The sequence below is a fragment of the Lycium barbarum genome, chromosome 8 (genome assembly GCF_019175385.1).
Source record: "Lycium barbarum isolate Lr01 chromosome 8, ASM1917538v2, whole genome shotgun sequence".
Lineage (NCBI taxonomy): Eukaryota > Viridiplantae > Streptophyta > Magnoliopsida > Solanales > Solanaceae > Lycium > Lycium barbarum.
Window position 1 is genome coordinate 105,689,341 of NC_083344.1, and position 12,253 is coordinate 105,701,593.

Here is a 12,253-nt window from a genome sequence, read left to right on the forward strand (position 1 = left end):
AGTAGCTTATGAATTGGACTTGCCTCTAGAACTTGAATTAGTCTATCCAGTTTTCCATGTTTTAATGCTCCGCAAGTGTGTTGGAGATCCTACGAGGATTGTTCCAATAGATGATGTTCAAGTGATAGAAAAGCTAGTCTATGAAGAAGTGCCCATTTCCATATTAGACAGGCAGGTACGGAGACTTTGAAATAAAGAAGTAGCCTCAGTTAAAGTCTTATGGCGAAATAACAACCGAGAAAAAATGACTTGGGAAGCAGAAGAGAGTATGAAATCCAAATACCCGCACTTATTTCAGCCCCCAGAAGAGATCCACGATGAAACATCGGGATTATGAGGTATGTATGTTTTCTTTTTATGCATAAGGGTCGTGTGTGGCCAACTTATATTGCTATTGTCTTATGGCCCTGTAAGGCAATGTTATTGTGGGCTGTTGTGACAGGATGGTAGTGCAATATTATAGGGGAAACTCTAGTGAAATTTTCCTAGAATTCCCGAGTGCTTAACATTCAAGGACGAATGTTCCAAAAGGGGGGAAGAATGTTACACCCCGGAAAATTCCCCGTTGGTGCACAGTGAATAGACTAACGAAAGGCATGAAGTATACGATATTGAAATAAGTGAGAAATGACATTTGATGACCCTAATTGAGATTTGCAAAGACATTCGGAGTAAAAGGAGAAAGTTTGCCAAGAGAGGGCAAGGCATACGATGTGTACCGGAAAGGATTTACGAGTAATAAGTTAATGATGATTTAATAGTGTCTTAGAGAAGAATTATAACGTCCCTTAGATCGTTAATGAGGTGTTAAAAAAGTATCAAGAAGGGTCCATAAGGATTGGAGATCAAACGAAGTGATGAGAACAAGATTAGAGAAAAGATGGGTTACACGGCCGATTATACGGTCCGTATAATGGTCCGCAGAACCATCACAGTGAAGGTCCCTCACTGATGGGATTATACAGTCACTTATACGGACCGTATAATGTGCCATATAATGGCCAAAGAAGCGAGATGTTAAAGCGGCGATTTCACGGTCACTTATACGGACCGTATAAGTTTATACATACCGTATAAGTGTCTGTATATTTTCTCGACGGATCAGATTTTTAAGTTATTAAAAAGGGGACCAAGTTCATTATTTCATTTCATTTTCACCCAACACTTCAAGAACTCTCTAGAACCCTCTCCACGCTTCATCCATAAGAACACAAGAGAAATTTATGATCAACTTCATCAAACTAAGACAACCAATTGGAAGAAACTCATTAGAGATCATGCAAGTCAAGAAATTTCATTTGAGGTGAACTAGGGTTTTGGCTCAAGTGAAGTATTTCCACCCAAGGCTTATCCCTACGCTATCTAAGATAAGTTTTATGGTCTTTCCATGTTATTTAAGGTATTGAGAGGTTGAAAGACTTGGATTGTATAAAGAGATAGAAAATGGGTCAAGAATGTGGGAATAGTGTCATTTTTTAGTAGTAGCTTGGATTGAGTCATGATTCTTGATATGTTATGATTATGATCACGTTATAAATGATATTAAGAACATGGGATAAACATTGTATATAAGTGAACGTAATAGTGTACTATGACCATGATTATGGAGGAATTGAAGTGAAATTATGAAATGTGGATAATGTAGATAAATGACGATTGTTGCTTATAATATTGTGAATGTTGTTATGGAGGTTTGAGAGTTGATATGTAATATGAGGAAAGTTGTATAAACAAAGGAAATGCTGCCCAATTTTCTCTAGCCTTAGTAAGCATGTTCTTATAATCGATTAGCTAATGTTAATATGAACTTTCTTGAAGGTAGAAACGCGAGCATCGAAGGAGAATGATCAAACGATAGAATAGCTAAACGAAAGAGATATGTAAGGCTAATCCTTTCCTTCTAAGGCATGATTCCTATGGCATGAATCTTCCTATTTTTCCATAATCTTCCTAAATAACGGAAATTACGAGTCCATGACTATAAAGAGCAACATACGCATATGATAAAGAAAAGAGATACGATATGAGCATGATAATGATGATGCTGAGTTTAATGATAGAGAATCCTCGAGTAATATACGATGTCCATGAGGTTTATGATCCTAAGCACGGTTCCATTGATCTTTTCCTTGTGTACACTCACCTTAAAATGTTAGTCCCCTCAAGGTGAGACATAATGATTATGATCACTCCATAATGTAATCGAGGGTTCATGACCTTATGTCACCCCGACATCGCCATAGTTACCTTCAAGTTCTAATGTATGTTTTGATGATAAATGTGTAATGATTCTAAGTTATGATAAGGTCATGATATGCCTATGAGATGTATAGTAATGTTACGTTTATGATGTTCTCACGATGCTACAATTCCACCGTGCCTAAATGGCTAGACATGTCACCGCAAAGGCGGGCTAGTTGTGATTCCACCGTGCCCAAATGGTCGGACATGTCACCGCTAAGGCAAGCTGCTTATGATTCCACCGCGCGTAGAAGGTCGGGCATGATCACCACTAGTGAGCGACGTATGAGGTTTACCCGGACGCGAGTTAACGATGATGATATATATATATGATATGATGATACATGTACTACGAATATATATGAGCTATGTAAGGAATGCATCCACTCTTAAAAGTTAAGCAGGTTATATTTTCATCTTATGTCTTATGATTTCTCTATTATGTTCATTTCATCCATGCCTTACATACTCAGTACAATGTTCGTACTGACGTCCGTTTTCTTTGGACGCTGTGTTCATGCCCACAGGTAGGCAGAGAGGTGATCCAGACTCGTAGGAGCCACTAGCAGACTTTGAGAGCACCCCATTATTCCGGAGGTGCCATTGATTTATCCTTTTGTGTGTGTCTATATATATATATATATATATATATATATATATATATATGTTTTGGGCATGATGGGGTCCTGTCTCGTCCATATGTATAGTACTCTAGTAGAGGCTCGTAGATACGTATATGTGGGTAGCATGGTCTCACGATGTATGTACATTATTTTGATAGTCGAAGGGCTTATGCATATAAAGGTAAATATGTTTCCAAGTGAAAAATGGTTTTCCTATGATTTGAGTATAAGATTAATGAATTAATGCTTGATGAGTACAATGGGTAATGGTATGAGCGGTGCTCGGTGGTTAGCCCCGGGTACCCGTCATGGCCCCTAGTCGGGTCGTGACACGTATAATGCCCGACGGGCTGATTAGTTACAAGTATAAATACCTGTTCCCACTTCACTAATTTCATTTCCCACACTTCTTCATCTCTCTCAAGGCTTCTATAGGGTTTCACACACTTCATCCATAAGAACTCAAAAGAGATTCAAGATCAACTTCATCAAACCAAGAGATTTAAGTGTAAGAAGCTCACTGGAGTTCATCCAAGACAAGGAATCTAAGTAGAAGTGAAGCTAGGGTTTTGGTGCAAGAGGAGTATCTCCGCTCAAGGTTTATTCTTACACTATCTAAGGTAAGTTTTATGATCATTCCATGTTGTTTAAAGTAATGAGAGGTTGAAAGACTTGGATTGTAGAAGGATATAGAAAATGGGTCATGAATGTGAGGATAGTGACATTTTGAGTGGCAGTTTGGAATAAGTCATGAATATTGATATGTTGTGATTATAATTATGTTATAAATGAAATTTAGGACATGTGATAAGCATTATATGTGAGAAAATGTAATAGTGTACTATGACCATGATTATGGAGGAATTGAAGTGAAATTGTGAAATGTGGATAACGTAGATGAATGATGATTGTTCCTTATGATATTGTGATGTTGTTATGGATGTTTGGGAGTTGATATGTAATATGAGGAAAGTTGTATAAACAAAGAAAATTCTGCCCAATTTTCTCTAGCATTAGTAAGCACGTTCATATAATCGATTAGCTAATGTTGATGAGAACTCTCTTGAAGGTAGAAACGTGAGTGTTGGAGGAGAACGACCAAGCGATAGAATAGCTAAACGAAAAGGTATGTAAGGATAATCCTTTCCTTCTATGGCATGACTCCTATGGAATGAATCCTCCTATTTTCCCATGATCATCCTAAATAAAAGAACTATGAGTCCATCACTATAACGAGCTATATATGCATAAGGTAAAGAAAAGAGATACGATACGAGCATGATAATGATGATGAGGAGTTTAAGTACAAAGAATCTTAAATTGAGGTATGATGTCCATGACGTTAATGATCCTAAGTATGTTTTCATTGATGCTTTTCCTTGTGTACTCTCACCTTAAAATGTTAGTCCCTTCAAGGTGAGATGAGATGATTATCATCACTCCATAACGTAGTCGGGGGTTCACGACCTCATATCGCCCCGACATAGCCATGGTTACCTTCAAGCTTTAATGTATGTTTAATGATGAATGTATGATGATGCTAAGTTTATGATAAGGTTATGATATGCCTATGAGATGAATGATAATGATAAGTTTATGTTGACTATATGGTGATACGATCCCACCGTGCCTAATTGGCCGGGCATGTCATCGTGAAGGTGGGCTGCATACTATTCCACTGTGCCTAAATAGCCGGGCATGTCACCACTAAGGCTGGCTGCTATGTTTACACAGAGCCTAGAGGGTCGGGCATGACACCACTAGTGGGCGGCATATGATGGTTACCCGGACGCGGGTTAACGATGATGGTATATGTGTTACGATGATATGTGTGTTATGATAATAAATGTAATAAGTATAAAATGCATTTACTCTAAAAGGTTAAGCAGGTTATTTCTTTATCTCATGCCTTATGATTTCTCTATTATGTTCATTTCATTCATGCTTTACATACTCAGTACAATGTTCGTACTAACGTCCGTTTTCTTTGGACGCTGTGTTCATGCCCACAGGTAGACAGAGAGGTGATCCAGACTCGTAGGAGCTACTAGCAGATTTTGAGAGCACTCCATTGTTCCGGAGGTGCCATTGATTTATTCTTTTGTGTATATATGTTTTGGGTATGACGGGATCCTGTCCCGTCCATATGTCTAGTACTCTAGTAGAGGCTCGTAGATACGCATGTGTGGGTAGTATGGTCTCACGATTTTCCCCCGTGTATATATGTAATATTTAAATAGCCGAAGGGCTTATGTATATAAAGGTAATCATATTTCAAAGTGAAAATGGCTTTCCTATGATTTGAGTATAAGATTAGTGTATGAATGCTTGATGTGTACGATGGGTAATGGTATGAGCGGTGCTCGGTGGTTAGCCTCGGGTACCCGTCATGGCCCCTAGTCGGGTCGTGACAAAAGTGGTATCAGAGCAGTTCAGTCCTAGGAAGTGTCTACGAGCCGTGTCAAGTAGAGTCTTGTTTATGGTGTGTTGCGCGCCACACTTATAAATAGGAGGCTACAGGCCATTTAGGAAAAATGACCATTCTTCTTCTTATGAGATTGTGCGATAGAGCCGTGTATAAGATTTTCTCCTCCCTAATAGTATGTTATGATTTCAGAGATGCCGCCAAAGGGAAAAGCTACAGCCGCCCAGAAGGGTAAGATTATGATGAAAAGGCGGGTAGAAAGGGAGCCGCCAATGAATGTAGAAGAGGGTGAATCACATAATGAGGCTCCATCTAATACCTCTTCTACTCCGCCTATTATAGAAGAACAAGAAGGGGTTTCAGCTCCAGCTCCTATGCCTCCAGTTCCTCCACCGGTTACTTCGGGTCAACAAGTGACCGAGGCTATCCACTTATTGACGCAGTTAGTTGCCGCCCAAGCACAGCGGCAGATTTCGGGTTTAGGTGACAGGGCAGTTAGTACTAGAGCCCGTGGTTTTATGAGTTTGAATCCTCCGGAGTTTTTCGGGTCAAAGCCGGATGAAGACCCGCAAGGTTTCATTGATGAAATGTTGAGAACATTGAATATTATTCATGCCTCCAAAACTGAATTTGTGGAGTTGGCATCTTATAGACTCTGGGATGTGGCGGTCTTATGGTATAAAAATTAGATATCATCAAGAAAAGAGAATGCGCCTCCTCCCGTTTGGCAAGAATTTTTAGATGCTTTCATCCGCCACTATTTGCCACCTGTGGTCCGCCAAGCTAGAGCGGATAGGTTCCTAAATTTGAAGCAAGGTAATATGAGTGCTCGGGAGTATATCCTTCAGTTTAGTTCATCGGCTAGATATGCTCCGACTATGGTGGCCGACATGGGAGATAAAGTGCACAGATTTGTGAGTGGCCTAGGGCCGCATTTGTTTAAAGACTGTTTAACGGCTTCATTGCAAAACGGGATGGATATTTCCTGCATTCAAGCCCATGCCCAAAATTTAGATGAACAACAACATCCGCAAAGGGGTGATCGTGGGAAAATTAAAAGGGCCAGATCTATGGGTGTCGGTAGCGACTATACAGGGGGATCAAGGCAGTCACATTCTAGACACTCAGGCAAGTCGGTGACTAGTGCACCTCCACGATTTGCAGGTAGGAGATCTGACCGCTCCATTTATTCAGGGCAGGTCAGAGCTCGAGAGCTTTAGGTTCCCAGTTTGGGGGTGATTATAGTCAGAGGAGACCACCAGTTCCACAATGTAGTTAGTGTAGAAAATTACATTCGGGGCTATATCGCCAAGGCACGGATGCTTCATATGTTTGTGGACAGGCTAGGCACTTGATGCGTGATTGTCAATCGAGGTATGGTAGAGGTGCGGTTCAGCCCACAGGATCAGCAGCTGGTTCCTCTTCAGTGCACCCGGTAGGGAAGTCTCCCCAGATCCCAGCAGGTCGAGGTAGAGGCAGAGGGGGAGCATCTACTTCAGGTGCCACTCAGGCCCGTATCTATGCTTTAGCCGGACGACAGGATCTTGAGTCCTCCCCGGATGTGGTTACAGGTACATTATTCGTATTTTCTCATGATGTATATGCATTGATAGATCCGGGCTCAACATTATCTTATCTTACTCCGTATGTTGCTGGTTAAATTGGGGTAAAACCCAAGCCAATTAAACCTTTTGAGGTATCTACTCCGGTTAGTGATCCCGTGATAGCTAGACAAGTGTACAAAAATTGTGTAATTGTGATATGTGACCGCCAGACTAAAGTTGATTTAGTTGAGCTGGAAATGCTAGATTTCGATATAATTATGGGCATGGATTAGTTGTGTCACGCCCCAAAACCCATCCTAGATGTGACCGGCATCCGACGTAATGAACAACATCAGAAGAACCTAAATGATGCAATAATAACACTTGAACCTGCCAGGTTCAACATTCGCCTCCAACAATTTAATAAAATAAATGCAAACAGATCATGAATATAAGAGTTAAATCAGCGAAAGTCTTTATAATTTAAATAATTCAACCAAAGCATCATAGTGTGCGTGAAAGAGTTAAACAACAACTCTTCTTCTACCCACATTCGAATGTATACTAAGGAGCTTCTAAGAATAAGGAATAAATGTCTAACTCATCGGGACGCAGCCCGGAAACTAATATAAATAAATGGAATTAACTAAGTAGGGTGCCCCACGAATGAATGTGTGGGCTCACCCAATCAACAGCAACCTCAAGTCCTTCCTAAACGCCCGAAGTATCAAAAACTTGCTCTTCACCGTTACCTAACATACCATCAAAAACAACAATGGTATGCCTGAGTATTTCGTACACAGTGAGTGCCTCGGGGACAACAAGTCATATGAAAATAAAGTACAATAATACATAAAGAAATTAGTCTTGAAAATCATGTGAAAACCAATGTAATAACATTTATTCAGTTTGTGTATCTCAATAAGAATTATAATAATTGATTATAAGGCCTCTTGTCAAGGTACAACTTCAAATATGCCTTTCAATTAATCATAGTTAACAACAACAATTTCATGAGAAAATAAGAATATCACACATGCCAATACAGGCCCAAGAATCAAGCACATCAAAGGGGTGACCGTAGAGGTTCTCTTGTCACAGCGCACCACACCGGAATATGAAATTCAACGGTGGCTATCCTTCCTCCCGAATAGCTAGGCATAATCATACCCCAGGTAGCGAACCCGGAAGTGGCCACTCTTCCTCCCGAATGGCTAGGCATTATCACACTAGGATCCACAGTGGCTACCCTTCCTCCTGAGTAGCTAGGCCAAACACAACAACAAAGTTCATAGCATAGAAGCCGATTCACAATTTATCTCAAAGTAGTCACACCATCAAATAGCATTAAAGTTCATTATGCCATTATGAAAATCCATAGTTTCATAGATAATCCTGAAAACGTTTCCACTTCTTTAAACAAGATTCCTTTGTCTTAGTTTCTTTGTAAAATCATCAATACCAACAATTAACCATCATCACTGATCATCTCTTATAGAAGAAAACGATTATGATTTCATATACGTATATAGAGGATAATACAATCAAGGTTTAATGTGAGCTTGTCCCCTCACGCACACTAACTACAAGCAAAGACATGAATTAGGTTTTTGCATGAAGAGTTCACCTTTTTATTCAATAAAGAACCTTTGAGAAGAAAACATATATCCATGATAAGGTTGTTAAAATAGAGACATACCTTAGTGTGTTAAAAAAGGTTTAACAATTCACTTTCCTAGTGAAGAACACCCAAATCCTAGCTTGAATCACTTTAGGAAGAATTATGTTGCAAACCCTAGGTTTTAGTCACAAGAATCATGTTAAGAATCATGGGTTTGTTGTTAGGATCGATAATCAATGATTAAGATGTTCTTACCTTAGTGTTGGAGCCCTAGAGAGATATTTTCGTACTTAGGGTTTTTGAGAGTGAAAAGAATGGAAGAAAAACTAAAATTTTGCAACTTATATAATTTCAGCCCGGCAGGCACAAAGGACGGAGCATCGAACAGATCGACGGAGCGTCGATCTGCTGTCACAACCCGACTAGGGGCCGCGACGAGCACCCGGTGCTAGCCCACCCGGGCACCCCTTAGCTTACTCTTACTCTTACATCTAGGTGAGCCACATAATTAAGCATACATTTCTATTGATCAATCATACTAGCTCCATTGGACGATAATGCTTTCATATCATGGTTAGCATCTATACCACGTCAATGTACTTGAGCCGACAAGGCTATCAAAATGATATACAAAATATAGGCCGACAAGGCCAGACATATCTAACCATATACACATGTCTACGAGCCTCTAAGAAGAGTATAACATATCACATAAGCAGGACAGGACCCCGCTATACCCATAATTATGTACACAAAAGAATAAGTACCCAAAAGCTATGGCTCCGAATGAAATGGAGCTCTGCTATATAGTCTCTGAGAAGGTGGCTATGGATCAAGTCTGTCTCCCTGTGCACTTGCGGGCATGACGCAGCGTCCACAAACAAAAGGACGTTAGTACGAAGAGTGTACTGAGTATGTAGAGCATGATCAATATCAATATAGAAGCAATATAAGCAACATATGAAACAACATAGGATGGGATACAGTAATATCATTGTCATAAGCACTTACTTGCCTTTCGTAGGAACTTTCTATTTCTAATGCGTATTCGTGTACATACATCCATGTTTGTATCCATAATCGTACCCGTATCCACTTACGTATCCTTATTCACATTCATATCATGTACATACTCTTATTCGTAATCGTATCATAATTGTTTCCATATCATACACGTAATCATATCATATACATAGCATTAATATAGCATACCCAACCACGCAGGATCGGTGTTTCATACATACTTGGCCAACCAAGGCTCAAGGTTACTCATACCTGGCCCTACCAAGGTTTCAGGGTTACATCTACCTGGCCCTACCAAGGCGTCAGGGTTGTCCGTACCATCTGCAGAGGTGTGCGCGCGTTACGTAATCATACACATTCTTATTTACATATCATACCCGGCCTCATAAGCTCAAGGTTCCATAATAGTCGTACATATATATATATATATACATCATGGCTCATAAGCCTCTTTACTATTAACATCATTATCATAACCGTCATCGTTTTCGTCATCGTTATTACCATTATCATCGATATCAGTATCACTATTATCGTCATTCACCACATCTATCTCTATAGGCTTACTCGTCATACGAGGGATTTAGTACAATCGTAGCGAATCAAGAATCGTGAGCTTACAAGCTCGGAAGATCAAATCATTTGAAAGATATCATAGTTTCATAGAAGATTTAGACGTTTGGCCAAAGAAACATGCCTTATGAAAGAAGGGTTAGCCTTACATACCTTTTCCGTTCAACTACTCTACACTTGCGCGTTCTCCTCCAATGCTAGCGTTTCTACCTTCATTACAGTCATACTATCATTAGAATCGATAGCTAGCATATATGACAAAAGCTAGAGAAAATCGGACAGCATTTCCTTTATTTATACGACATTCCTCCATAACGTATATCAACTCCCAAACGTCAATAATACATTCACAATACCATAACAATAGTCATTATTCATCCACATTATCCACATCTCTCAATTTGCTTTCAATCACTCACATCTATGGCTATAACACACGACTATGTACATTCGCGTACATTACTTATCTCATGTTCTCCACATCATTTATAACACATTTGCATCACAATACCTCAAGACTCATAACTCAATTCAAACTATTTCTCAAAATGACACTATTCCATATTCATGACCCATTTTCCATACCTTTCTAACATCCAAGTGTGTCAACTCTTAAATACCTTAAACAACGTAGAAATATCATGAATCTTACCTTAGATGTTGTAGGAACAAGCCTTGGTTGATAATACTCCACTTGAGAAAAAACCCTAGTTTACCTACATGAGATTTCTTGACTTTGAATGATCTTTGATGGTTTTCTTGCACTTGATTCACTTGGTTTATGTTGTTGATCACCAAATATCCTTGAATCCTTGTGGAATATATGTAGAGAGATGTTTTAGAGAGAAGGGGTGTGAAGTGGAAGTGAAATGAAATAACCTTGGTCCCTTTATTTAATGAATCACAATTCTGCCCAACCGTATATACGGACCAACATACGGTCCATATAATTTATATGGACCGTATGTCTGGCCGTATATTTGGTCCAGAAACTTTTGCCTTTCTGGGCTGATTATACGGTCCCAAACATACGGACCGTATAATTTATACGGCCAGTATGTTTGGCCGTATAACTCGCAGTGGTTCCGAAGTCCGTTTCGTCGATTCGTTTGATCTCCAATCCTTATGGAACCTTCTTAACACTTGTTCAACACTTCAATACCAATCTAAGGGATGTTATCACACTTCTCCAAGACATCATTGAGTCCTTATTAAATTGTTACTCGTATTTCTTTTCCAATACTCATCGTAAGCCTTGCCTTATCTTAGCCAACTTTCTCGTCTTACATCGGGTGCCTTTGAACTCTCACTTAGGGTCATCAAATATCGTTTCTTGCTCATGCAAATATCGTATACTCGTACTCCTCACTAGTTCGTTCACTTGCGTACCAACGGAAGACTTTCCGAGGTGTAACATCTGCTCCGTCAAAGTCATAAAATTTTCCAGTGAGCAACTTTCTCTTCCTCACAATCGACGGTGCAAAGGATGGAGCGTCGAACAGAACGATGGTACAAAGGACGACCGTCAAACCTCCTTTTCGTGAAACTGTAGAGAATTTTCATTTTGGCCCTCTCCTCTTGGGTCTTTAGCCTAAATCCATGCACGTAACCCAACATATAAGGTTCCAAAGGACTCATACAATGCTTTCACACTCTATACGAATTTACGGGATGTTACATTACCCCCTCCCCCTTAAGATTCATTCGTTCTCGAATGAGAATAATAGTCTAGAAAAGAATTCACTAAACCACAAGTTGCTTCGAACAAACATAACGATTCATCCATAAGTAATTTAAAACGCTAGCTCATACCTTCCAGTGGGAACAAGTGGGATATCTCTTCTTCATGTCCTCCTCCGCTTCCCAAGTAGCTTCCTCAGTATTATGGTTTCACCACAATACTTTAACCGATGCCATATCCTTCGTCCTCAACCTTCTAGCTTGATGATCTAGAATCTGAACTGGCTTTTCTTCATAGGTTAACCCTTCATTAATTTCAATCTCTTCATGGTTCAACACATGGGAAGGATCAGGTTTGTACAACCTCAACATCGAAACGTGAAACACAGGATGCACTATGGCCATATCAGATGGTAACTTCAACTCATAAGCCACCGTCCCAATTTTCCTAACAATCTCATAAGGGCCAATAAAACGAGGACTAAGTTTCCTATTTTTACCAAACCGCATTACTCCCTTCATC